General features: G+C 48.4%; 47 non-coding genes across 47 annotated transcripts; all 47 read right to left on the bottom strand.

Moving 5' to 3' along the window:
* Positions 1–35: 35 nt before the first annotated feature.
* Trnat-ugu lies at positions 36–107 on the bottom strand. The gene has a single exon. It is a non-coding gene; the product is annotated as a tRNA-Thr (tRNA).
* Positions 108–353: 246 nt separating this feature from the next.
* On the bottom strand, positions 354–425 carry Trnat-ugu. Its single transcript has one exon. It is a non-coding gene; the product is annotated as a tRNA-Thr (tRNA).
* Positions 426–671: 246 nt separating this feature from the next.
* On the bottom strand, positions 672–743 carry Trnat-ugu. The gene has a single exon. It is a non-coding gene; the product is annotated as a tRNA-Thr (tRNA).
* Positions 744–989: 246 nt separating this feature from the next.
* On the bottom strand, positions 990–1,061 carry Trnat-ugu. The gene has a single exon. It is a non-coding gene; the product is annotated as a tRNA-Thr (tRNA).
* Positions 1,062–1,307: 246 nt separating this feature from the next.
* On the bottom strand, positions 1,308–1,379 carry Trnat-ugu. Its single transcript has one exon. It is a non-coding gene; the product is annotated as a tRNA-Thr (tRNA).
* Positions 1,380–1,625: 246 nt separating this feature from the next.
* Trnat-ugu lies at positions 1,626–1,697 on the bottom strand. The gene has a single exon. It is a non-coding gene; the product is annotated as a tRNA-Thr (tRNA).
* Positions 1,698–7,597: 5,900 nt separating this feature from the next.
* Trnat-ugu lies at positions 7,598–7,669 on the bottom strand. The gene has a single exon. It is a non-coding gene; the product is annotated as a tRNA-Thr (tRNA).
* Positions 7,670–7,915: 246 nt separating this feature from the next.
* On the bottom strand, positions 7,916–7,987 carry Trnat-ugu. The gene has a single exon. It is a non-coding gene; the product is annotated as a tRNA-Thr (tRNA).
* Positions 7,988–8,233: 246 nt separating this feature from the next.
* Positions 8,234–8,305, bottom strand: Trnat-ugu. The gene has a single exon. It is a non-coding gene; the product is annotated as a tRNA-Thr (tRNA).
* Positions 8,306–8,551: 246 nt separating this feature from the next.
* Positions 8,552–8,623, bottom strand: Trnat-ugu. The gene has a single exon. It is a non-coding gene; the product is annotated as a tRNA-Thr (tRNA).
* A 246-nt stretch (positions 8,624–8,869) lies between these two features.
* Trnat-ugu lies at positions 8,870–8,941 on the bottom strand. The gene has a single exon. It is a non-coding gene; the product is annotated as a tRNA-Thr (tRNA).
* A 246-nt stretch (positions 8,942–9,187) lies between these two features.
* Positions 9,188–9,259, bottom strand: Trnat-ugu. The gene has a single exon. It is a non-coding gene; the product is annotated as a tRNA-Thr (tRNA).
* A 246-nt stretch (positions 9,260–9,505) lies between these two features.
* On the bottom strand, positions 9,506–9,577 carry Trnat-ugu. The gene has a single exon. It is a non-coding gene; the product is annotated as a tRNA-Thr (tRNA).
* A 246-nt stretch (positions 9,578–9,823) lies between these two features.
* Trnat-ugu lies at positions 9,824–9,895 on the bottom strand. Its single transcript has one exon. It is a non-coding gene; the product is annotated as a tRNA-Thr (tRNA).
* A 246-nt stretch (positions 9,896–10,141) lies between these two features.
* On the bottom strand, positions 10,142–10,213 carry Trnat-ugu. The gene has a single exon. It is a non-coding gene; the product is annotated as a tRNA-Thr (tRNA).
* A 246-nt stretch (positions 10,214–10,459) lies between these two features.
* Trnat-ugu lies at positions 10,460–10,531 on the bottom strand. The gene has a single exon. It is a non-coding gene; the product is annotated as a tRNA-Thr (tRNA).
* A 246-nt stretch (positions 10,532–10,777) lies between these two features.
* Trnat-ugu lies at positions 10,778–10,849 on the bottom strand. Its single transcript has one exon. It is a non-coding gene; the product is annotated as a tRNA-Thr (tRNA).
* Positions 10,850–11,095: 246 nt separating this feature from the next.
* Positions 11,096–11,167, bottom strand: Trnat-ugu. The gene has a single exon. It is a non-coding gene; the product is annotated as a tRNA-Thr (tRNA).
* A 246-nt stretch (positions 11,168–11,413) lies between these two features.
* Positions 11,414–11,485, bottom strand: Trnat-ugu. Its single transcript has one exon. It is a non-coding gene; the product is annotated as a tRNA-Thr (tRNA).
* Positions 11,486–11,731: 246 nt separating this feature from the next.
* On the bottom strand, positions 11,732–11,803 carry Trnat-ugu. The gene has a single exon. It is a non-coding gene; the product is annotated as a tRNA-Thr (tRNA).
* A 246-nt stretch (positions 11,804–12,049) lies between these two features.
* Trnat-ugu lies at positions 12,050–12,121 on the bottom strand. The gene has a single exon. It is a non-coding gene; the product is annotated as a tRNA-Thr (tRNA).
* A 246-nt stretch (positions 12,122–12,367) lies between these two features.
* Positions 12,368–12,439, bottom strand: Trnat-ugu. Its single transcript has one exon. It is a non-coding gene; the product is annotated as a tRNA-Thr (tRNA).
* Positions 12,440–12,685: 246 nt separating this feature from the next.
* Trnat-ugu lies at positions 12,686–12,757 on the bottom strand. The gene has a single exon. It is a non-coding gene; the product is annotated as a tRNA-Thr (tRNA).
* Positions 12,758–13,003: 246 nt separating this feature from the next.
* Trnat-ugu lies at positions 13,004–13,075 on the bottom strand. The gene has a single exon. It is a non-coding gene; the product is annotated as a tRNA-Thr (tRNA).
* A 246-nt stretch (positions 13,076–13,321) lies between these two features.
* Positions 13,322–13,393, bottom strand: Trnat-ugu. The gene has a single exon. It is a non-coding gene; the product is annotated as a tRNA-Thr (tRNA).
* Positions 13,394–13,639: 246 nt separating this feature from the next.
* On the bottom strand, positions 13,640–13,711 carry Trnat-ugu. Its single transcript has one exon. It is a non-coding gene; the product is annotated as a tRNA-Thr (tRNA).
* A 246-nt stretch (positions 13,712–13,957) lies between these two features.
* On the bottom strand, positions 13,958–14,029 carry Trnat-ugu. The gene has a single exon. It is a non-coding gene; the product is annotated as a tRNA-Thr (tRNA).
* Positions 14,030–14,275: 246 nt separating this feature from the next.
* Positions 14,276–14,347, bottom strand: Trnat-ugu. The gene has a single exon. It is a non-coding gene; the product is annotated as a tRNA-Thr (tRNA).
* Positions 14,348–14,593: 246 nt separating this feature from the next.
* Positions 14,594–14,665, bottom strand: Trnat-ugu. The gene has a single exon. It is a non-coding gene; the product is annotated as a tRNA-Thr (tRNA).
* A 246-nt stretch (positions 14,666–14,911) lies between these two features.
* Positions 14,912–14,983, bottom strand: Trnat-ugu. Its single transcript has one exon. It is a non-coding gene; the product is annotated as a tRNA-Thr (tRNA).
* Positions 14,984–15,229: 246 nt separating this feature from the next.
* On the bottom strand, positions 15,230–15,301 carry Trnat-ugu. The gene has a single exon. It is a non-coding gene; the product is annotated as a tRNA-Thr (tRNA).
* A 246-nt stretch (positions 15,302–15,547) lies between these two features.
* On the bottom strand, positions 15,548–15,619 carry Trnat-ugu. The gene has a single exon. It is a non-coding gene; the product is annotated as a tRNA-Thr (tRNA).
* A 245-nt stretch (positions 15,620–15,864) lies between these two features.
* Positions 15,865–15,936, bottom strand: Trnat-ugu. The gene has a single exon. It is a non-coding gene; the product is annotated as a tRNA-Thr (tRNA).
* Positions 15,937–16,182: 246 nt separating this feature from the next.
* Positions 16,183–16,254, bottom strand: Trnat-ugu. The gene has a single exon. It is a non-coding gene; the product is annotated as a tRNA-Thr (tRNA).
* Positions 16,255–16,500: 246 nt separating this feature from the next.
* Trnat-ugu lies at positions 16,501–16,572 on the bottom strand. Its single transcript has one exon. It is a non-coding gene; the product is annotated as a tRNA-Thr (tRNA).
* A 245-nt stretch (positions 16,573–16,817) lies between these two features.
* Trnat-ugu lies at positions 16,818–16,889 on the bottom strand. Its single transcript has one exon. It is a non-coding gene; the product is annotated as a tRNA-Thr (tRNA).
* A 246-nt stretch (positions 16,890–17,135) lies between these two features.
* Positions 17,136–17,207, bottom strand: Trnat-ugu. The gene has a single exon. It is a non-coding gene; the product is annotated as a tRNA-Thr (tRNA).
* A 246-nt stretch (positions 17,208–17,453) lies between these two features.
* Trnat-ugu lies at positions 17,454–17,525 on the bottom strand. The gene has a single exon. It is a non-coding gene; the product is annotated as a tRNA-Thr (tRNA).
* A 246-nt stretch (positions 17,526–17,771) lies between these two features.
* Positions 17,772–17,843, bottom strand: Trnat-ugu. Its single transcript has one exon. It is a non-coding gene; the product is annotated as a tRNA-Thr (tRNA).
* Positions 17,844–18,089: 246 nt separating this feature from the next.
* Positions 18,090–18,161, bottom strand: Trnat-ugu. Its single transcript has one exon. It is a non-coding gene; the product is annotated as a tRNA-Thr (tRNA).
* Positions 18,162–18,406: 245 nt separating this feature from the next.
* On the bottom strand, positions 18,407–18,478 carry Trnat-ugu. The gene has a single exon. It is a non-coding gene; the product is annotated as a tRNA-Thr (tRNA).
* A 246-nt stretch (positions 18,479–18,724) lies between these two features.
* Positions 18,725–18,796, bottom strand: Trnat-ugu. The gene has a single exon. It is a non-coding gene; the product is annotated as a tRNA-Thr (tRNA).
* A 246-nt stretch (positions 18,797–19,042) lies between these two features.
* Trnat-ugu lies at positions 19,043–19,114 on the bottom strand. The gene has a single exon. It is a non-coding gene; the product is annotated as a tRNA-Thr (tRNA).
* A 246-nt stretch (positions 19,115–19,360) lies between these two features.
* On the bottom strand, positions 19,361–19,432 carry Trnat-ugu. The gene has a single exon. It is a non-coding gene; the product is annotated as a tRNA-Thr (tRNA).
* Positions 19,433–19,678: 246 nt separating this feature from the next.
* On the bottom strand, positions 19,679–19,750 carry Trnat-ugu. The gene has a single exon. It is a non-coding gene; the product is annotated as a tRNA-Thr (tRNA).
* A 246-nt stretch (positions 19,751–19,996) lies between these two features.
* Trnat-ugu lies at positions 19,997–20,068 on the bottom strand. The gene has a single exon. It is a non-coding gene; the product is annotated as a tRNA-Thr (tRNA).
* Positions 20,069–20,314: 246 nt separating this feature from the next.
* On the bottom strand, positions 20,315–20,386 carry Trnat-ugu. Its single transcript has one exon. It is a non-coding gene; the product is annotated as a tRNA-Thr (tRNA).
* Between the last annotated feature and the right edge of the window lie 4,088 nt (positions 20,387–24,474).

Below are 24,474 nucleotides of genomic sequence, written 5' to 3'. Positions count from 1 at the left end.
TTCAAAGCATTGCATTGGCCCATTTAAAATTGTGCTGCCCCCTGTGAGAATCGAACTCACGACCCCTGGTTTACAAGACCAGTGCTCTGCCCCTGAGCTAAGGAGGCTGTTACAGCTGACACCTCTTTGCGATCGCCACAGCCCTCGAGAAAAATACATTTCAGAGTCCAGAAAATGCGTACAAAGATTTACTCTGCCACAACAATTCGCTACCACTGAGGTCCACAGCGATGACTGACGGGTGCTGCCGTCTTTCGTCTATCGTCATCTGTGATCTTGGCTCAGGCCCGAAAAGACACGCTATTTCGAAATTTTCGGTTCAAAGCATTGCATTGGCCCATTTAAAATTGTGCTGCCCCCTGTGAGAATCGAACTCACGACCCCTGGTTTACAAGACCAGTGCTCTGCCCCTGAGCTAAGGAGGCTGTTACAGCTTACACCTCTTTGCGATCGCCACAGCCCTCGAGAAAAATACATTTCAGAGTCCAGAAAATGCGTACAAAGATTTACTCTGCCACAACAATTCGCTACCATTGAGGTCCACAGCCATGACTGACGGGTGCTGCTGTCTTTCGTCTATCGTCATCTGTGATCTTGGCTCAGGCCCGAAAAGACACGCTATTTCGAAATTTTCGGTTCAAAGCATTGCATTGGCCCATTTAAAATTGTGCTGCCCCCTGTGAGAATCGAACTCACGACCCCTGGTTTACAAGACCAGTGCTCTGCCCCTGAGCTAAGGAGGCTGTTACAGCTTACACCTCTTTGCGATCGCCACAGCCCTCGAGAAAAATACATTTCAGAGTCCAGAAAATGCGTACAAAGATTTACTCTGCCTCAACAATTCGCTACCACTGAGGTCCACAGCGATGACTGACGGGTGCTGCCGTCTTTCGTCTATCGTCATCTGTGATCTTGGCTCAGGCCCGAAAAGACACGCTATTTCGAAATTTTCGGTTCAAAGCATTGCATTGGCCCATTTAAAATTGTGCTGCCCCCTGTGAGAATCGAACTCACGACCCCTGGTTTACAAGACCAGTGCTCTGCCCCTGAGCTAAGGAGGCTGTTACAGCTTACACCTCTTTGCGATCGCCACAGCCCTCGAGAAAAATACATTTCAGAGTCCAGAAAATGCGTACAAAGATTTACTCTGCCACAACAATTCGCTACCATTGAGGTCCACAGCGATGACTGACGGGTGCTGCCGTCTTTCGTCTATCGTCATCTGTGATCTTGGCTCAGGCCCGAAAAGACACGCTATTTCGAAATTTTCGGTTCAAAGCATTGCATTGGCCCATTTAAAATTGTGCTGCCCCCTGTGAGAATGGAACTCACGGCCCCTGGTTTACAAGACCAGTGCTCTGCCCCTGAGCTAAGGAGGCTGTTACAGCTGACACCTCTTTGCGATCGCCACAGCCCTCGAGAAAAATACATTTCAGAGTCCAGAAAATGCGTACAAAGATTTACTCTGCCACAACAATTCGCTACCACTGAGGTCCACAGCGATGACTGACGGGTGCTGCCGTCTTTCGTCTATCGTCATCTGTGATCTTGGCTCAGGCCCGAAAAGACACGCTATTTCGAAATTTTCGGTTCAAAGCATTGCATTGGCCCATTTAAAATTGTGCTGCCCCCTGTGAGAATCGAACTCACGACCCCTGGTTTACAAGACCAGTGCTCTGCCCCTGAGCTAAGGAGGCTGTTACAGCTTACACCTCTTTGCGATCGCCACAGCCCTCGAGAAAAATACATTTCAGAGTCCAGAAAATGCGTACAAAGATTTACTCTGCCACAACAATTCGCTACCATTGAGGTCCACAGCGATGACTGACGGGTGCTGCCGTCTTTCGTCTATCGTCATCTGTGATCTTGGCTCAGGCCCGAAAAGACACGCTATTTCGAAATTTTCGGTTCAAAGCATTGCATTGGCCCATTTAAAATTGTGCTGCCCCCTGTGAGAATGGAACTCACGGCCCCTGGTTTACAAGACCAGTGCTCTGCCCCTTTTTTTTTTTTTTTTTTTTTTTCTTTTTTTTTTTTTTTTTTTTTTTTTTTTTTCTACCAACCTCTTTTTTTTTTTTTTTTTTTTTTTTTTTTTTTTTTTTTATTTTTTTTTTTTTTTTTTATCCAATGTCAGGCTTACCACCTTTGCTGACATACATGTTGTTGTACTATCGCATAAATAGTGTCGACAAGGTCCGTATGTTGACAAATAGTGGCTAATTAGAAAATTAATTAATTAAGAAAATGAATAAAACAGAAAATCCCCAAATGAAAGACATGAAGACATTGCGGATAGTACAAATACAAAAGAAACATGCTCCTGTAGCAATGAAATGAAATTCGTGTCGGGGGCGACACCTGCTCACGACCCGACGTTCGGTAGAGCAAGAGAGCCATCTATCGACTCGTTCCCCAGACGTTGGTGTAAGACTGGGTCGTCTTCTCGAAATTAACTAAGGGTCCGTAAGTGTGATCGATGTCTGTCTCGGCTTCTTCGTCTATCTCATCTCTCACCCGTCACACCCCATCTGGCCGGCGGGTCGGTAAATGTAAGTCGCAAGTAATTAGCGAAGTCTTGTCTATATTTCTTATGCTGTTGCAGCTTCGTGTGTCCATCCAGGAGAAAATGCCAAAAATCAATTTTGTCCTTTTCCGATTCGTTATACACGTAGCCCACCACCATTCCCCGCACCCATGTCACTGCATTGGTTTTTTGGACCGGGAAATAATATTCTTGGGGGAAAAAAAGTGTGTCTGATGAAATTGTGTGAGGGGCGGAGCGTAACAGGAACGCCAATATCTGTTGTGCCAAGTGCCACACTGGAGCCGTCCCACTACATGTTAAACGATGTTCATCAGTGTCCACTGTTGCGCAGCCTAAACATAGTGGAGTGTCTGCCAAATGAATCGCGTGCCGCCGTTGATTCGTTGCGAACTTCCTATTTATCACCACATACCATGTTGAGCGTACCGACGTTGGGAGGTAAACGTTCCGTATAACGCGCCATATCTGTCGCCAGTTCTTGTCTGGGTACTTCTTTTCCAGGGTATTCCTGGGGCACCGGCGCAGTAAGAGTTGGTATACGTCTCGCGTCGTCGGTAGTCGTGTTGTTGGGAAGGAATCTTTGACATAGCTAAGCTCCAAAAAAAAAGACTTGAAATGTGACAGCTTCGGTGAAATATGGCCCACATCGACTGGGGGCAGCATTGAAGTGGGCGCTAGTACATCGGCCAACGCACCTGAGATATTGCGAAATTGACCGCGCCACTGTCGGAAAATCGTACTGACGAATAACGCCCGTGCCTTTTCATATACGTTCACTAGACCAAGTCCACCCTCTCCAGGTGGTAGCGTAAGCGTTGTGTATCGGATCTTAAACAGGTGTCCCACACTCACGTAGGTTCCGAAAGTTGCTTGTATCCGTGATGCCATTGTGCGCGTTAAAGGAAGGACATGCGCTACGTGAGTGAGTCTCGGTGCTAGGTATACGTTAACATAGGTCACCCTCTGAATCATATCCAACGCTCTTAATTTCTGTAACAGCACCATTGTCCGCATCAGCTTCAATATGCGTCGGTAGTTATCCGCTGCTGTCCGCTGTACATCCGTGTGGAACGTAATACCTAGGCATTTTATGGTCTTAACCAAGATGAGCGGGCCTTCCTCCCCCGGTTGTAATCCTCGACCGACATTCATGCAGCGTGTTTTGTGTAGATTAAGCACGCTTCCTGCCGCCATCCCATATCGCTGTATCCATGCCAACGCCGTACGTACTTCTTCGCCTGTCCGTGCCACCAGCATCATATCGTCAGCATAAGCGCGGCAATGAAATGTCAGTTGTGGCAACGGCACTCCCTCCAACCGTCTTCGGAGACCATATAGACAGGGTTCCAAAGCCATTGCATACAAAAATATCGAAAGGGGGCAACCTTGACGAACTGACCTTGAAATAACAATGTAGTCAGTGCCCCGCCCATTCACCGAGACCTTTGATCGTACGCCGTGTAACAGTCGCATGATCACTAGGATGAAGGCCTGTGGGATTCCCAATCTGCCCATCACCGCATGCAAAAAGGTATGATCCACTCTGTCGAATGCATGATCGAAGTCAATAGCGACGAGTGCCCCACGCACTCGGCATGCCGCTGCTAATGCGATGATATCTCGGTAGTCACTGAGCGCCGTATGTACGTTGCTCTTACCGCCGAGGCAAGTTTGATCTATGAGGAGTCTATCAGAAAGTGAAGACCGCAGGCGAGCCCCAAGGATGCGCGCGAAAATCTTATAGTCGCAGTTCAAGAGAGTGAGTGGTCTATAATCTCCTGGATTTCTGCCACCGCGTGGTTTGGGTATTGGGATGATGATACCCTCCGTGAATTCGGCAGGTATCTCAGTCTGCGGTAACAGGAGTTCGTTGTACATCTGAATCCAGGTCCGTCCCATGAGGTATGCAAAGGCGCGGTAAAATTCAATTGGGAAGCCGTCCTGTCCTGGGGACTTGTTCGGAGCCCCCCTGGCAATTGCGTCTGTCAGCTCGTCCTCTGTTATCGCTATGATGAAAGTCTCTGCATCCAGTGGTGGTCCTCTATCTGGCATTTCCGAGATGACATCATGTAGTGTCTCGTGGTTCACATGTACAGGTCCATATAACTGGCGGAAATAGTCGTGAAACACATGCGCAATATCACGCTGGTGCACAACTTGCTGGCCAGTTTCAGAGATTAGTTCCCTGATCAATGTCCTGCGTCGTCGTTGGCGTTCACGTACCACGTGGTGCATGGAGGGGGTTTCGGCAGCAACTGTGTCCGCCAATCTCGCCCGGACCATTATACCTTCCATTCTCAGTCTCGTCAGCTGTAATAACTTGGCTTTTATCCTGCGCATGGCCGTGTGCCTTTCCGGCGATGGTTGTTGGGTCATCAGCTCCCTCAGGGCTGTAAAATAAAAATCAGCCGTTGTGCGGTTCCACTGCGATTTGTCCTGCCCGTATCGTATCAACGTTCTCCGTAACGTTGGTTTTGCGCATTTAATCCACCACTGGAGAACCGAGGTGTATGCTCGTTGGCGGCGAACGCAGGTCTCCCAGGCCGCCTCTATCGACCGGTGACATTCAGTGTCACGCAAAAGTGCACAATTCATTTTCCAGTGACCTTTACTCCGCCATATCTTCTGACGCGTTAGTGAAATCGTACAGACGTACGCCATATGATCCGTAAAAGCCGCTGGCCATATTTCGGCATCCAGTATCGTCGTCCGTAGAGCTCGTGTCACGTAAACTCTATCAAGTCTACTCGCCGAGTGTCCCGTGACAAACGTATAACCTGGTCTGTCACCATGCTGCAGTTCCCAGGTATCCAGAAGCGCCATTTCGGTAATCAACGCACGCAGTTCCATGCATGGCACATAATGAGGTACTTGGTCCTTTTTGTCGACGACACAATTAAAGTCGCCGCCCACTATATAGTTATCAAAGCGTCCAGCGAACAACGATGCTATCTCTTCGGTGTAAAAAGTCGCCCTTTCTCTTCGTTTTGTGGAGCCAGATGGTGCGTATAAATTGATGAAACGAACGCCGTCGACAGTGATCGCTATGCCGCGTGCCGAAGGGAGAGACCTGACGTCCTCCACTCCTATTCCTTCCCTGGTGAGAATCGCCACACCGCATCCACTTTCATCGTGCACTGAATAATGTGCCTCGTAACCGTAGAACTCTGGCGGCGATGTGAAACGCACTTCTTGTAGGAGTACAATATCCACGTCCGCAGCGCGTAACATATCTTGCAGCATTTGAATTTTAAGCGGTGTCCGTATGCCATTAATGTTTATCGTGGCAATGCGGTACGCCTGGCTTGTGTTCATCAGTTGTAGGGAGGTGTCATTAAGCGTCCATCTGCACCCCCGGCGCTCCTCAACACACTAAGTTGGTCAACATTTCCCGACCCCTCCCGGCCTCTGGCCAGGACTGTCCTCAATCGTCGCGTTCGTATTTTCATCCTGTTCCTGTTGGTCCATTTCTTGCGCCCAGTCCCCCAGCATATTTCCGGAACTGGTCGAAGGATGGAAGGTAACGTTGTCATCGCTCTGATGTTGGACAGTTGTCAACTCCACTTCCGCCTTCCGGTCACCAGAAGGAGAGTTCAAGTTATCGTCGCTGTGTAGTTCCTGCATCGTCATCTCGGTATCTGTTGAATCCACTGGTCTCAGGTCGATACTGTCGTTGTCGTCCTCTTTCCCCTCGGGACTATGGCTATCGTCAGCAGAAGTCAGTCGACGCTTCTTTCTTCTCTTCGGCGAACGCTGTTTCCGTTGCCTTGCTTCCGCATCGGCTGTTGGGGTTGCGTATCCTCCGTCTTGGGCCTGGCCTATCACGCTCTCGGTGGAAGCACTGGCAGCCACAACGGATGAGCCTGGAGCGGCCGTCAGCTGCATCTCTTCTGTGGTGTCCTGTGTCTGCTGTGGTGGAACCGGTGGTCGGAGTTCCAGTCCGTTGGTGTCCATGTTCTCTATAGAGGCCAGCTGCTGGTGCCCACCGGAAGTCTCCCTCACGTCGCCTCTCAGGGCTTCCACAAAGGTCAACGGTAAGACAGTCGGCGGTTGTGGCGCCTGAACGTCATCCCGTGGAGTTTGCACTAAACGTCGCTGGAGGCATTCCGAGCGGACGTGACCTTCTTTCCCGCACCCCGAGCAAGTGCGAGGTTGCCCATCATAGATTATAATCGCTCGACAACCTCCTATGTACAAATAAGAGGGGACGTGCTTGCGCAGTTCTATCCGTATTTGTCTCACCCCATTTAAAACGGGGTACGTGGTAAAACTCGTCCATTTTTCGGCCACATGGGATAGAACTGTACCGTATGGTCGAAAGGCGTCGGTAACAAGTTCAGACGGGACCTCAAACGGAAGTTCGAAGACTCGTATAGTGCGGATCCCCATTCCCGCGTGATCGACTGTAACCGCACCAACATTCCCGTCGGCATGACAGAAACGATACCCGTTCGGTGATCGTTGTAGAAGTCTTTCGCAAGCAGCCTCGTCAACAAGCTTGACATAGACGACGCTTGAAACGAGCGATAAATTGATTCCCACGATTTCCTGTGGATCGATTTTTACCTCTTCTCTGAAGAAACGTTCAATCTCGTGTGCCTTTGGTCTTGTGTAGTCGTTCGCAAAACTGAACTTCAAAGTCGTTTTTCTGTACGAGTGTGTCATCTCGTTCTAGACTCACAACACCGCACACGCGAAGCTGCTCCGGCGTAAACAAACAGGCGCGCGCACCACAGCGCGGCCGGCAAGCAACACGGTCCGCACTGTGTCACTGCCGAAGGCAGACTGCCCCTGAGCTAAGGAGGCTGTTACAGCTGACACATCTTTGCGATCGCCACAGCGCTCGAGAAAAATACATTTCAGAGTCCAGAAAATGCGTACAAAGATTTACTCTGCCACAACAATTCGCTACCACTGAGGTCCACAGCGATGACTGACGGGTGCTGCCGTCTTTCGTCTATCGTCATCTGTGATCTTGGCTCAGGCCCGAAAAGACACGCTATTTCGAAATTTTCGGTTCAAAGCATTGCATTGGCCCATTTAAAATTGTGCTGCCCCCTGTGAGAATCGAACTCACGGCCCCTGGTTTACAAGACCAGTGCTCTGCCCCTGAGCTAAGGAGGCTGTTACAGCTTACATCTCTTTGCGATCGCCACAGCCCTCGAGAAAAATACATTTCAGAGTCCAGAAAATGCGTACAAAGATTTACTCTGCCACAACAATTCGCTACCATTGAGGTCCACAGCGATGACTGACGGGTGCTGCCGTCTTTCGTCTATCGTCATCTGTGATCTTGGCTCAGGCCCGAAAAGACACGCTATTTCGAAATTTTCGGTTCAAAGCATTGCATTGGCATATTTAAAATTGTGCTGCTCCCTGTGAGAATCGAACTCACGACCCCTGGTTTACAAGACCAGTGCTCTGCCCCTGAGCTAAGGAGGCTGTTACAGCTTACACCTCTTTGCGATCGCCACAGCCCTCGAGAAAAATACATTTCAGAGTCCAGAAAATGCGTACAAAGATTTACTCTGCCACAACAATTCGCTACCATTGAGGTCCACAGCGATGACTGACGAGTGCTGCCGTCTTTCGTCTATCGTCATCTGTGATCTTGGCTCAGGCCCGAAAAGACACGCTATTTCGAAATTTTCGGTTCAAAGCATTGCATTGGCCCATTTAAAATTGTGCTGCCCCCTGTGAGAATCGAAATCACGACCCCTGGTTTACAAGACCAGTGCTCTGCCCCTGAGCTAAGGAGGCTGTTACAGCTTACACCTCTTTGCGATCGCCACAGCCCTCGAGAAAAATACATTTCAGAGTCCAGAAAATGCGTACAAAGATTTACTCTGCCACAACAATTCGCTACCACTGAGGTCCACAGCGATGACTGACGGGTGCTGCCGTCTTTCGTCTATCGTCATCTGTGATCTTGGCTCAGGCGCGAAAAGACACGCTATTTCGAAATTTTCGGTTCAAAGCATTGCATTGGCCCATTTAAAATTGTGCTGCCCCCTGTGAGAATCGAACTCACGACCCCTGGTTTACAAGACCAGTGCTCTGCCCCTGAGCTAAGGAGGCTGTTACAGCTTACACCTCTTTGCGATCGCCACAGCCCTCGAGAAAAATACATTTCAGAGTCCAGAAAATGCGTACAAAGATTTACTCTGCCACAACAATTCGCTACCACTGAGGTCAACAGCGATGACTGACGGGTGCTGCCGTCTTTCGTCTATCGTCATCTGTGATCTTGGCTCAGGCCCGAAAAGACACGCTATTTCGAAATTTTCGGTTCAAAGCATTGCATTGGCCCATTTAAAATTGTGCTGCCCCCTGTGAGAATCGAACTCACGACCCCTGGTTTACAAGACCAGTGCTCTGCCCCTGAGCTAAGGAGGCTGTTACAGCTTACACCTCTTTGCGATCGCCACAGCCCTCGAGAAAAATACATTTCAGAGTCCAGAAAATGCGTACAAAGATTTACTCTGCCACAACAATTCGCTACCACTGAGGTCCACAGCGATGACTGACGGGTGCTGCCGTCTTTCGTCTATCGTCATCTGTGATCTTGGCTCAGGCCCGAAAAGACACGCTATTTCGAAATTTTCGGTTCAAAGCATTGCATTGGCCCATTTAAAATTGTGCTGCCCCCTGTGAGAATCGAACTCACGACCCCTGGTTTACAAGACCAGTGCTCTGCCCCTGAGCTAAGGAGGCTGTTACAGCTGACACCTCTTTGCGATCGCCACAGCCCTCGAGAAAAATACATTTCAGAGTCCAGAAAATGCGTACAAAGATTTACTCTGCCACAACAATTCGCTACCATTGAGGTCCACAGCGATGACTGACGGGTGCTGCCGTCTTTCGTCTATCGTCATCTGTGATCTTGGCTCAGGCCCGAAAAGACACGCTATTTCGAAATTTTCGGTTCAAAGCATTGCATTGGCCCATTTAAAATTGTGCTGCCCCCTGTGAGAATCGAACTCACGACCCCTGGTTTACAAGACAAGTGCTCTGCCCCTGAGCTAAGGAGGCTGTTACAGCTTACACCTCTTTGCGATCGCCACAGCCCTCGAGAAAAATACATTTCAGAGTCCAGAAAATGCGTACAAAGATTTACTCTGCCACAACAATTCGCTACCATTGAGGTCCACAGCGATGACTGACGGGTGCTGCCGTCTTTCGTCTATCGTCATCTGTGATCTTGGCTCAGGCCCGAAAAGACACGCTATTTCGAAATTTTCGGTTCAAAGCATTGCATTGGCCCATTTAAAATTGTGCTGCCCCCTGTGAGAATCGAACTCACGACCCCTGGTTTACAAGACCAGTGCTCTGCCCCTGAGCCTAGGAGGCTGTTACAGCTTACACCTCTTTGCGATCGCCACAGCCCTCGAGAAAAATACATTTCAGAGTCCAGAAAATGCGTACAAAGATTTACTCTGCCACAACAATTCGCTACCACTGAGGTCCACAGCGATGACTGACGGGTGCTGCCGTCTTTCGTCTATCGTCATCTGTGATCTTGGCTCAGGCCCGAAAAGACACGCTATTTCGAAATTTTCGGTTCAAAGCATTGCATTGGCCCATTTAAAATTGTGCTGCCCCCTGTGAGAATGGAACTCACGGCCCCTGGTTTACAAGACCAGTGCTCTGCCCCTGAGCTAAGGAGGCTGTTACAGCTGACACCTCTTTGCGATCGCCACAGCCCTCGAGAAAAATACATTTCAGAGTCCAGAAAATGCGTACAAAGATTTACTCTGCCACAACAATTCGCTACCATTGAGGTCCACAGCGATGACTGACGGGTGCTGCCGTCTTTCGTCTATCGTCATCTGTGATATTGGCTCAGGCCCGAAAAGACACGCTATTTCGAAATTTTCGGTTCAAAGCATTGCATTGGCCCATTTAAAATCGTGCTGCCCCCTGCGAGAATCGAACTCACGACCCCTGGTTTACAAGACCAGTGCTCTGCCCCTGAGCTAAGGAGGCTGTTACAGCTTACACCTCTTTGCGATCGCCACAGCCCTCGAGAAAAATACATTTCAGAGTCCAGAAAATGCGTACAAAGATTTACTCTGCCACAACAATTCGCTACCATTGAGGTCCACAGCGATGACTGACGGGTGCTGCCGTCTTTCGTCTATCGTCATCTGTGATCTTGGCTCAGGCCCGAAAAGACACGCTATTTCGAAATTTTCGGTTCAAAGCATTGCATTGGCCCATTTAAAATTGTGCTGCCCCCTGTGAGAATCGAACTCACGACCCCTGGTTTACATGACCATTGCTCTGCCCCTGAGCTAAGGAGGCTGTTACAGCTTACACCTCTTTGCGATCGCCACAGCCCTCGAGAAAAATACATTTCAGAGTCCAGAAAATGCGTACAAAGATTTACTCTGCCACAACAATTCGCTACCACTGAGGTCCACAGCGATGACTGACGGGTGCTGCCGTCTTTCGTCTATCGTCATCTGTGATCTTGGCTCAGGCCCGAAAAGACACGCTATTTCGAAATTTTCGGTTCAAAGCATTGCATTGGCCCATTTAAAATTGTGCTGCCCCCTGTGAGAATCGAACTCACGACCCCTGGTTTACAAGACCAGTGCTCTGCCCCTGAGCTAAGGAGGCTGTTACAGCTTACACCTCTTTGCGATCGCCACAGCCCTCGAGAAAAATACATTTCAGAGTCCAGAAAATGCGTACAAAGATTTACTCTGCCACAACAATTCGCTACCACTGAGGTCCACAGCGATGACTGACTGGTGCTGCCGTCTTTCGTCTATCGTCATCTGTGATCTTGGCTCAGGCCCGAAAAGACACGCTATTTCGAAATTTTCGGTTCAAAGCATTGCATTGGCCCATTTAAAATTGTGCTGCCCCCTGTGAGAATCGAACTCACGACCCCTGGTTTACAAGACCAGTGCTCTGCCCCTGAGCTAAGGAGGCTGTTACAGCTTACACCTCTTTGCGATCGCCACAGCCCTCGAGAAAAATACATTTCAGAGTCCAGAAAATGCGTACAAAGATTTACTCTGCCACAACAATTCGCTGCCACTGAGGTCCACAGCGATGACTGACGGGTGCTGCCGTCTTTCGTCTATCGTCATCTGTGATCTTGGCTCAGGCCCGAAAAGACACGCTATTTCGAAATTTTCGGTTCAAAGCATTGCATTGGCCCATTTAAAATTGTGCTGCCCCCTGTGAGAATCGAACTCACGACCCCTGGTTTACAAGACCAGTGCTTTGCCCCTGAGCTAAGGAGGCTGTTACAGCTTACACCTCTTTGCGATCGCCACACCCCTCGAGAAAAATACATTTCAGAGTCCAGAAAACGCGTACAAAGATTTACTCTGCCACAACAATTCGCTACCATTGAGGTCCACAGCGATGACTGACGGGTGCTGCCGTCTTTCGTCTATCGTCATCTGTCATCTTGGCTCAGGCCCGAAAAGACACGCTATTTCGAAATTTTCGGTTCAAAGCATTGCATTGGCCCATTTAAAATTGTGCTGCCCCCTGTGAGAATCGAACTCACGACCCCTGGTTTACAAGACCAGTGCTCTGCCCCTGAGCTAAGGAGGCTGTTACAGCTTACACCTCTTTGCGATCGCCACAGCCCTCGAGAAAAATACATTTCAGAGTCCAGAAAATGCGTACAAAGATTTACTCTGCCACAACAATTCGCTACCACTGAGGTCCACAGCGATGACTGACGGGTGCTGCCGTCTTTCGTCTATCGTCATCTGTGATCTTGGCTCAGGCCCGAAAAGACACGCTATTTCGAAATTTTCGGTTCAAAGCATTGCATTGGCCCATTTAAAATTGTGCTGCCCCCTGTGAGAATGGAACTCACGGCCCCTGGTTTACAAGACCAGTGCTCTGCCCCTGAGCTAAGGAGGCTGTTACAGCTGACACCTCTTTGCGATCGCCACAGCCCTCGAGAAAAATACATTTCAGAGTCCAGAAAATGCGTACAAAGATTTACTCTGCCACAACAATTCGCTACCATTGAGGTCCACAGCGATGACTGACGGGTGCTGCCGTCTTTCGTCTATCGTCATCTGTGATCTTGGCTCAGGCCCGAAAAGACACGCTATTTCGAAATTTTCGGTTCAAAGCATTGCATTGGCCCATTTAAAATTGTGCTGCCACCTGTGAGAATCGAACTCACGACCCCTGGTTTACAAGACCAGTGCTCTGCCCCTGAGCTAAGGAGGCTGTTACAGCTTACACCTCTTTGCGATCGCCACAGCCCTCGAGAAAAATACATTTCAGAGTCCAGAAAATGCGTACAAAGATTTACTCTGCCACAACAATTCGCTACCACTGAGGTCCACAGCGATGACTGACGGGTGCTGCCGTCTTTCGTCTATCGTCATCTGTGATCTTGGCTCAGGCCCGAAAAGACACGCTATTTCGAAATTTTCGGTTCAAAGCATTGCATTGGCCCATTTAAAATTGTGCTGCCCCCTGTGAGAATCGAACTCACGACCCCTGGTTTACAAGACCAGTGCTCTGCCCCTGAGCTAAGGAGGCTGTTACAGCTTACACCTCTTTGCGATCGCCACAGCCCTCGAGAAAAATACATTTCAGAGTCCAGAAAATGCGTACAAAGATTTACTCTGCCACAACAATTCGCTACCACTGAGGTCCACAGCGATGACTGACGGGTGCTGCCGTCTTTCGTCTATCGTCATCTGTGATCTTGGCTCAGGCCCGAAAAGACACGCTATTTCGAAATTTTCGGTTCAAAGCATTGCATTGGCCCATTTAAAATTGTGCTGCCCCCTGTGAGAATCGAACTCACGACCCCTGGTTTACAAGACCAGTGCTCTGCCCCTGAGCTAAGGAGGCTGTTACAGCTTACACCTCTTTGCGATCGCCACAGCCCTCGAGAAAAATACATTTCAGAGTCTGGAAAATGCGTACAAAGATTTACTCTGCCACAACAATTCGCTACCACTGAGGTCCACAGCGATGACTGACGGGTGCTGCCGTCTTTCGTCTATCGTCATCTGTGATCTTGGCTCAGGCCCGAAAAGACACGCTATTTCGAAATTTTCGGTTCAAAGCATTGCATTGGCCCATTTAAAATTGTGCTGCCCCCTGTGAGAATCGAACTCACGACCCCTGGTTTACAAGACCAGTGCTCTGCCCCTGAGCTAAGGAGGCTGTTACAGCTTACACCTCTTTGCGATCGCCACAGCCCTCGAGAAAAATACATTTCAGAGTCCAGAAAATGCGTACAAAGATTTACTCTGCCACAACAATTCGCTACCACTGAGGTCCACAGCGATGACTGACGGGTGCTGCCGTCTTTCGTCTATCGTCATCTGTGATCTTGGCTCAGGCCCGAAAAGACACGCTTTTTCGAAATTTTCGGTTCAAGGCATTGCATTGGCCCATTTAAAATTGTGCTGCCCCCTGTGAGAATCGAACTCACGACCCCTGGTTTACAAGACCAGTGCTCTGCCCCTGAGCTAAGGAGGCTGTTACAGCTTACACCTCTTTGCGATCGCCACAGCCCTCGAGAAAAATACATTTCAGAGTCCAGAAAATGCGTACAAAGATTTACTCTGCCACAACAATTCGCTACCATTGAGGTCCACAGCGATGACTGACGGGTGCTGCCGTCTTTCGTCTATCGTCATCTGTGATCTTGGCTCAGGCCCGAAAAGACACGCTATTTCGAAATTTTCGGTTCAAAGCATTGCATTGGCCCATTTAAAATTGTGCTGCCCCCTGTGAGAATGGAACTCACGACCCCTGGTTTACAAGACCAGTGCTCTGCCCCTGAGCTAAGGAGGCTGTTACAGCTTACATCTCTTTGCGATCGCCACAGCCCTCGAGAAAAATACATTTCAGAGTCCAGAAAACGCGTACAAAGATTTACTCTGCCACAACAATTCGCTACCACTGAGGTCCACAGCGATGACTGACGGGTGCTGCCGTCTTTCGTCTATCGTCATCTGTCATCTTGGCTCAGGCCCGAAAAGACACGCTATTTCGAAATTTTCGGTTCAAAGCATTGCATTGGCCCATTTAAAACTGTGCTGCCCCCTGTGAGAATCGAACTCACGACCCCTGGTTTACAAGACCAGTGCTCTGCCCCTGAGCTAAGGAGGCTGTTACAGCTTACACCTCTTTGCGATCGCCACAGCCCTCGAGAAAAATAAATTTCAGAGTCCAGAAAATGCGTACAAAGATTTACTCTGCCACAACAATTCGCTACCACTGAGGTCCACAGCGATGACTGACGGGTGCTGCCGTCTTTCGTCTATCGTCATCTGTGATCTTGGCTCAGGCCGGAAAAGACACGCTATTTCAAAATTTTCGGTTCAAAGCATTGCGTTGGCCCATTTAAAATTGTGCTGCCCCCTGTGAGAATCGAACTCACGACCCCTGGTTTACAAGACCAGTGCTCTGCCCCTGAGCTAAGGAGGCTGCTACAGCTTACACCTCTTTGCGATCGCCACAGCCCTCGAGAAAAATACATTTCAGAGTCCAGAAAATGCGTACAAAGATTTACTCTGCCACAACAATTCGCTACCACTGAGGTCCACAGCGATGACTGACGGGTGCTGCCGTCTTTCGTCTATCGTCATCTGTCATCTTGGCTCAGGCCCGAAAAGACACGCTATTTCGAAATTTTCGGTTCACAGCATTGCATTGGCCCATTTAAAATTGTGCTGCCCCCTGTGAGAATCGAACTCACGACCCCTGGTTTACAAGACCAGTGCTCTGCCCCTGAGCTAAGGAGGCTGTTACAGCTTACACCTCTTTGCGATCGCCACAGCCCTCGAGAAAAATAAATTTCAGAGTCCAGAAAATGCGTACAAAGATTTACTCTGCCACAACAATTCGCTACCACTGAGGTCCACAGCGATGACTGACGGGTGCTGCCGTCTTTCGTCTATCGTCATCTGTGATCTTGGCTCAGGCCCGAAAAGACACGCTATTTCAAAATTTTCGGTTCAAAGCATTGCATTGGCCCATTTAAAATTGTGCTGCCCCCTGTGAGAATCGAACTCACGACCCCTGGTTTACAAGACCAGTGCTCTGCCCCTGAGCTAAGGAGGCTGCTACAGCTTACACCTCTTTGCGATCGCCACAGCCCTCGAGAAAATACATTTCAGAGTCCAGAAAATGCGTACAAAGATTTACTCTGCCACAACAATTCGCTACCACTGAGGTCCACAGCGGTGACTGACGGGTGCTGCCGTCTTTCGTCTATCGTCATCTGTGATCTTGGCTCAGGCCCGAAAAGACACGCTATTTCGAAATTTTCGGTTCAAAGCATTGCATTGGCCCATTTAAAATTGTGCTGCCCCCTGTGAGAATCGAACTCACGACCCCTGGTTTACAAGATCAGTGCTCTGCCCCTGAGCTAAGGAGGCTGTTACAGCTGACACCTCTTTGCGATCGCCACAGCCCTCGAGAAAAATACATTTCAGAGTCCAGAAAATGCGTACAAAGATTTACTCTGCCACAACAATTCGCTACCATTGAGGTCCACAGCGATGACTGACGGGTGCTGCCGTCTTTCGTCTATCGTCATCTGTGATCTTGGCTCAGGCCCGAAAAGACACGCTATTTCGAAATTTTCGGTTCAAAGCATTGCATTGGCCCATTTAAAATTGTGCTGCCCCCTGTGAGAATCGAACTCACGACCCCTGGTTTACAAGACCAGTGCTCTGCCCCTGAGCTAAGGAGGCTGTTACAGCTTACACCTCTTTGCGATCGCCACAGCCCTCGAGAAAAATACATTTCAGAGTCCAGAAAATGCGTACAAAGATTTACTCTGCCACAACAATTCGCTACCATTGAGGTCCACAGCGATGACTGACGGGTGCTGCCGTCTTTCGTCTATCGTCATCTGTGATCTTGGCTCAGGCCCGAAAAGACACGCTATTTCGAAATTTTCGGTTCAAAGCATTGCATTGGCCCATTTAAAATTGTGCTGCCCCCTGTGAGAATCGAACTCACGACCCCTGGTTTACAAGACCAGTGCTCTGCCCCTGAGCTAAGGAGGCTGTTACAGCTTACACCTCTTTGCGATCGCCACAGCCCTCGAGAAAAATACATTTCAGAGTCCAGAAAATGCGTACAAAGATTTACTCTGCCACAACAATTCGCTACCATTGAGGTCCACAGCGATGACTGACGGGTGCTGCCGTCTTTCGTCTATCGTCATCTGTGATCTTGGCTCAGGCCCGAAAAGACACGCTATTTCGAAATTTTCGGTTCAAAGCATTGCATTGGCCCATTAAAATTGTGCTGCCCCCTGTGAGAATCGAACTCACGACCCCTGGTTTACAAGACCAGTGCTCTGCCCCTGAGCTAAGGAGGCTGTTACAGCTTACACCTCTTTGCGATCGCCACAGCCCTCGAGAAAAATACATTTCAGAGTCCAGAAAATGCGTACAAAGATTTACTCTGCCACAACAATTCGCTACCATTGAGGTCCACAGCGATGACTGACGGGTGCTGCCGTCTTTCGTCTATCGTCATCTGTGATCTTGGCTCAGGCCCGAAAAGACACGCTATTTCGAAATTTTCGGTTAAAAGCATTGCATTGGCCCATTTAAAATTGTGCTGCCCCCTGTGAGAATCGAACTCACGACCCCTGGTTTACAAGACCAGTGCTCTGCCCCTGAGCTAAGGAGGCTGTTACAGCTTACACCTCTTTGCGATCGCCACAGCCCTCGAGAAAAATACATTTCAGAGTCCAGAAAATGCGTACAAAGATTTACTCTGCCACAACAATTCGCTACCACTGAGGTCAACAGCGATGACTGACGGGTGCTGCCGTCTTTCGTCTATCGCCATCTGTGATCTTGGCTCAGGCCCGAAAAGACACGCTATTTCGAAATTTTCGGTTCAAAGCATTGCATTGGCCCATTTAAAATTGTGCTGCCCCCTGTGAGAATCGAACTCACGACCCCTGGTTTACAAGACCAGTGCTCTGCCCCTGAGCTAAGGAGGCTGTTACAGCTTACACCTCTTTGCGATCGCCACAGCCCTCGAGAAAAATACATTTCAGAGTCCAGAAAATGCGTACAAAGATTTACTCTGCCACAACAATTCGCTACCACTGAGGTCCACAGCGGTGACTGACGGGTGCTGCCGTCTTTCGTCTATCGTCATCTGTGATCTTGGCTCAGGCCCGAAAAGACACGCTATTTCGAAATTTTCGGTTCAAAGCATTGCATTGGCCCATTTAAAATTGTGCTGCCCCCTGTGAGAATCGAACTCACGACCCCTGGTTTACAAGACCAGTGCTCTGCCCCTGAGCTAAGGAGGCTGTTACAGCTTACACCTCTTTGCGATCGCCACAGTCCTCGAGAAAAATACATTTCAGAGTCCAGAAAATGCGTACAAAGATTTACTCTGCCACAACAATTCGCTACCACTGAGGTCCACAGCGATGACTGACGGGTGCTGCCGTCTTTCGTCTATCGTCATCTGTGATCTTGGCTCAGGCCCGAAAAGACACGCTATTTCGAAATTTTCGGTTCAAAGCATTGCATTGGCCCATTTAAAATTCTGCTGCCCCCTGTGAGAATGGAACTCACGGCCCCTGGTTTACAAGACCAGTGCTCTGCCCCTGAGCTAAGGAGGCTGTTACAGCTGACACCTCTTTGCGATCGCCACAGCCCTCGAAAAAATACATTTCAGAGTCCAGAAAATGCGTACAAAGATTTACTCTGCCACAACAATTCGCTACCACTGAGGTCCACAGCGATGACTGACGGGTGCTGCCGTCTTTCGTCTATCGTCATCTGTGATCTTGGCTCAGGCCCGAAAAGACACGCTATTTCGAAAGTTTCGGTTCAAAGCATTGCATTGGCCCATTTAAAATTGTGCTGCCCCCAGTGAGAATGGAACTCACGGCCACTGGTTTACAAGACCAGTGCTCTGCCCCTGAGCTAAGGAGGCTGTTACAGCTGACACCTCTTTGCGATCGCCACAGCCCTCGAGAAAAATACATTTCAGAGTCCAGAAAATGCGTACAAAGATTTACTCTGCCACAACAATTCGCTACCATTGAGGTCCACAGCGATGACTGACGGGTGCTGCCGTCTTTCGTCTATCGTCATCTGTGATCTTGGCTCAGGCCCGAAAAGACACGCTATTTCGAAATTTTCGGTTCAAAGCATTGCATTGGCCCATTTAAAATTGTGCTGCCCCCTGTGAGAATCGAACTCACGACCCCTGGTTTACAAGACCAGTGCTCTGCCCCTGAGCTAAGGAGGCTGTTACATCTTACACCTCTTTGCGATCGCCACAGCCCTCGAGAAAAATACATTTCAGAGTCCAGAAAATGCGTACAAAGATTTACTCTGCCACAACAATTCGCTACCACTGAGGTCCACAGCGATGACTGACGGGTGCTGCCGTCTTTCGTCTATCGTCATCTGTGATCTTGGCTCAGGCCCGAAAAGACACGCTATTTCGAAATTTTCGGTTCAAAGCATTGCATTGGCCCATTTAAAATTGTGCTGCCCCCTGTGAGAATCGAACTCACGACCCCTGGTTTACAAGACCAGTGCTCTGCCCCTGAGCTAAGGAGGCTGTTACAGCTGACATCTCTTTGCGATCGCCACAGCCCTCGAGAAAAATACATTTCAGAGTCCAGAAAATGCGTACAAAGATTTACTCTGCCACAACAATTCGCTACCACTGAGGTCCACAGCGATGACCGCCGGGTGCTGCCGTCTTTCGTCTATCGTCATCTGTGATCTTGGCTCAGGCCCGAAAAGACACGCTATTTCGAAATTTTCGGTTCAAAGCATTGCATTGGCCCATTTAATATTGTGCTGCCCCCTGTGAGAATGGAACTCACGGCCCCTGGTTTACAAGACCAGTGCTCTGCCCCTGAGCTAAGGAGGCTGTTACAGCTGACACCTCTTTGCGATCGCCACAACCCTCGAGAAAAATACATTTCAGAGTCCAGAAAATGCGTACAAAGATTTACTCTGCCACAACAATTCGCTACCATTGAGGTCCACAGCGATGACTGACGGGTGCTGCCGTCTTTCGTCTATCGTCATCTGTGATCTTGGCTCAGGCCCGAAAAGACACGCTATTTCGAAATTTTCGGTTCAAAGCATTGCATTGGCCCATTTAAAATTGTGCTGCCCCCTGTGAGAATCGAACTCACGACCCCTGGTTTACAAGACCAGTGCTCTGCCCCTGATCTAAGGAGGCTGTTACAGCTGACACCTCTTTGCGATCGCCACAGCCCTCGAGAAAAATACATTTCAGAGTCCAGAAAATGCGTACAAAGATTTACTCTGCCACAACAATTCGCTACCACTGAGGTCCACAGCGATGACTGACGGGTGCTGCCGTCTTTCGTCTATCGTCATCTGTGATCTTGGCTCAGGCCCGAAAAGACACGCTATTTCGAAATTTTCGGTTCAAAGCATTGCATTGGCCCATTTAAAATTGTGCTGCCCCCTGTGAGAATCGAACTCACGACCCCTGGTTTACAAGACCAGTGCTCTGCCCCTGAGCTAAGGAGGCTGTTACAGCTTACACCTCTTTGCGATCGCCACAGCCCTCGAGAAAAATACATTTCAGAGTCCAGAAAATGCGTACAAAGATTTACTCTGCCACAACAATTCGCTACCACTGAGGTCCACAGCGATGACTGACGGGTGCTGCCGTCTTTCGTCTATCGTCATCTGTGATCTTGGCTCAGGCCCGAAAAGACACGCTATTTCGAAATTTTCGGTTCAAAGCATTGCATTGGCCCATTTAAAATTGTGCTGCCCCCTGTGAGAATCGAACTCACGACCCCTGGTTTACAAGACCAGTGCTCTGCCCCTGAGCTAAGGAGGCTGTTACAGCTGACACCTCTTTGCGATCGCCACAGCCCTCGAGAAAAATACATTTCAGAGTCCAGAAAATGCGTACAAAGATTTACTCTGCCACAACAATTCGCTACCATTGAGGTCCACAGCGATGACTGACGGGTGCTGCCGTCTTTCGTCTATCGTCATCTGTGATCTTGGCTCAGGCCCGAAAAGACACGCTATTTCGAAATTTTCGGTTCAAAGCATTGCATTGGCCCATTTAAAATTGTGCTGCCCCCTGTGAGAATCGAACTCACGACCCCTGGTTTACAAGACCAGTGCTCTGCCCCTTTTTTTTTTTTTTTTTTTTTTTTTTACACTGATCTCAGATTATTGTCACAGTATATCATTCAACACATCATCCAATACCTTCCTTTTGAAAGAGTATGTGTAGCATATTTCCAAAATGCTTGGTGTGGTTCCGTTGGGCGCGTAGCTTGTAATATTCCTCCGTGATGTAGCAGTTGTAGTCCTCAATGGTGTCCGTGGTCGTTTTGTGGATGACAAAGTGAACAAAATTGCCGTATAGCCACAGTATGGTATTATTTTTCTGACGCGGAAAATACATCATGTCCGGGGCCGAGAGTTCGGTGGTGGTGATGAATCTACCATCATTGCGCCTGAGGAATGCGACCTGCTGCTTAATGTGGTTCCATATGGTATTGTATCCTTGACAAGTAAACCTGTGAACTGTCGTATCCACATATCCACAACGGCGACACAAGGGAGTATCATGAAGTCCTATAGCATGGAGCCTCTCATTGTTGGCGATGATATCGTTAACCACTTGATACCATGTCGACTGTACTGACATGCTTAAGACTTTATTATGAATATTCTTCCAAACAGTATTCCAATCTTTGGATGGATATTTTTTCTCGATTCGATTCCTGACTGAACAGCGCCATGGAATAGAAGTAGCAGATGACGTGGCGCTACGGCTGGGTGTCAGATGTATACTCTCTTTGTAACTGATCTCAGTGAAGTAAAGTCTGACATGGTGCAGCTTAAAATGAATCGGAGCCACATTGACAGGAGCATCTAAACTCTGAGGTTCAGTCAGATGAAACAGTTGCGTCGTAATACTGTCGGGGTACTTACGGAGATGTTCTCGAGTACGCTTGATAAATAAAGTCACTGTCTTTTGACGAATATCTGTGAGTCCGAGGCCACCGGCGACCGGAGGTAAGGTCACTGTACGAGCTGCCACTTTAAAAATACAGCCTCTCCATAACAGCTGACAAACTGCCCTCGTAATATTTTTGGCGATGCCCAAGGGAATAGGTAGACATTGCCCCAGGTAAATCGCTTTTGACAGGATCACACAGTTAATCAGTTTTACCCTTTGCATTAAATTGAGGTCCCTATTTCGATGCTCTATTAATGAGCCTCTGATGTTGGTAAGCATGTTCTTCCAGTTAACGGAAGCCATCTTGAGCGGGCAGCTAGAAAATGTGACACCGAGAGACTTATGTTGGTTCGTGGAAGTGATCCAATCTAAGTCTGCGTTCGCATAACCATTGAGGCTGAGCATAGAGCTTTTCGTGTTATTCACAGCAGCACCAGTAGCACCACAATAAACGTGTAAGGCGGTCTTAAGAGTTTGAACATCGTCGTCACTCCGAACTATGACCCCTAAATCATCTGCATACACATTGGTTACTTTCTTTACCGACATAATCGTGATCCCTTCCAAGAGAACGTTTAAATGTCGGACAAGAGGTTCCAGAGCTATGACATAGAGCAGCATGGAGAGTGGGCTTCCTTGCGGGAATCCACGACAAATATTTATGGCTCTCGTGCATTGACCGTTGACAAGTACTTTTGCCGTCATCCCAGTAATCATACTTTGCAAAGACTTCAAGCTCCGTCCCCCAAAACCCAGGGCCGACATTGTTTTAAAAAGATAACGATGATCAATCCGGTCAAAAGCATTTGCAAAATCAATAAAGCATAGAGCACCTTGAAGTTGAGCTGCCGAAAAAATGGAAATCACATCACGATATTCACTGACCGTTTTGATGATACTTCTATGCGGAAGGGCCGTTTGGTCCTGCGCAATGACACGTTGTAGGACTGGAGTCAGTCGCAATTTCAGTGCACGGGCAACAATTTTATAGTCTCCATTTAATAAACATATAGGTCGCAGACGACGTACATCCTTCATTCCTCGCCCCTTGGGTACCATCACAAAGACACCCTCTTTAAACTCCGAGGGTATGGAGATACCGTTGATGACTTCATTGATGATGGCGGTGAGCACATCGCCCAGAACATTCCAAAACCTGTAGTAAAATTCGACTGGTAAACCATCCGGCCCAGGCGTCTTGTTTACCGGAGAAGTTTTGACGATATCCAAAACATCATCACTAGTAAATATGTCCAATAGCGACCTATTCTCGTCCTCAGTAACTATCGAGTCTGTTCCGTGAAGTAACGTCGCCACAGACTGTTCATTGATGTCAGGGGCAGTATATAAACTCGTAAAAAAGCGATGGATTTCGTTAATGATGTCACGTTGTTCATGGAGCACATCGTTATTCACATCGCGCAGGGTGTTGATAAAACTATTCCTTCTATTCTTTGCGTGCCGGAGGAGATGATACAAAGAGGCATTTTCATCTTCGACAGTGGAATGTGATCTTGACTTTACCTTCAAACCATCAAGTTGTCGTCGTTTCAGTTGGGTTAAAATCGCCTTAATTTTCTTTATTTGCATGAAATGGTCAGCAGACAAAACGGGACGAGCATACAGTTCTCGCAAACAGGTATAATAAAATTCAATAGTGTCTTTCCGAAGTTGAGCCCTGGCCTTGCCATAGTCGATCAAAGTCATCCTAAGCTTCCTTTTAGCATAGTGGGTCCACCACTCAATGGTGGAAACGTATCTGGGGCGCGCTCTGAGGCACATATTCCAGGTCACTTGGATGGATTCATTTAAGTCTGTTTCGTGAAGAAGACTGACATTCAATTTCCAAAGACCGCGTCCCCAATAGGTTGTTTGCCGGGCAAGATGTATGCTACAACGAACTCCACAGTGATCAGAAAAACTGGTGGGAATCGTGTCTATTGAAGATGCACACTGCATTAAACTATCGGATATATAAATTCTGTCAATTCTACTGGCCGCCAAGTTCGTCATATATGTAAACTTAACAGCTGTGGGGTGAAATAATTCCCATGCGTCTGTAAGACGTAAGGCTGTGACACAATCTTTCAGTGCTTGAGAGAAGTTAAAGTTCGGTTTTTGATCTTTTGACTTCAGTACACAGTTCCAGTCGCCAGCTATAATGAGATTTTCTGAATTGTCGTTTAATAAGTGAACCATTTCACCGGTGAAAAAAGTTGTCCTGGCCGCTCGGGAGCTGCTACCAGAGGGGGCATAGACATTAACAACCGTCGTATTAAAGATTTTACAAGAGATTCCGCGACCGGATTCTAGAAGACACAAAGGCTCCGCCGGTATACCATGTTTCACCAAAATAGCCGTTCCACATTCATTTTCGAAAGCAACATTTAAAATTTCAGTAAACCCCGGGAAATTAAATTCACTGACCATTACCTCCTGCAAGAGAGCAATATCGGTATCCGAATTATACAAGAAATCTTTCAAAGCCGCCAATTTTGTTGGACTCCTAATCCTGTTAATATTCAAAGTCATTATATTGTAAGTCTGTGACATTCTCTGTAAACGTCGTTCCATTTAGGAAGAGAAAACAAATGGACACACCAACATAAAGACCAGTGTAACGTTCAACAAAATCGTCCTGTTATTATCTGTGGACAAATGAGGCATTTCATTTTAGCGCAGCGATCCAGGGTGCCCTGCGAGGAGACTTTCGTCAACTGGTATGCTATCAATGATCATCGGCAGCGTGTCAACTGCCGTCGTTGCTCGTGGTGCACAGTCATCTTCCTTGTCCGTCGCCCAGTCCAACCTAGGGGAAGACCGATCCGTGCTACATTCACGAGATGGCCGTCTGGGTGGACCATCATTGGGAGCCGCCAAGCCTTCTTTACACTCTATCCCTCCTCTAGACCTGTGTGTTACAGGGTTTCTACCATCTTCCCTAT

This window comes from Schistocerca americana, unplaced genomic scaffold (assembly GCF_021461395.2).
Source record: "Schistocerca americana isolate TAMUIC-IGC-003095 unplaced genomic scaffold, iqSchAmer2.1 HiC_scaffold_263, whole genome shotgun sequence".
NCBI lineage: Eukaryota > Metazoa > Arthropoda > Insecta > Orthoptera > Acrididae > Schistocerca > Schistocerca americana.
The sequence above is the reverse complement of the archived record's forward strand: the minus strand, read 5'-3'. Positions and strand labels throughout refer to the sequence as shown.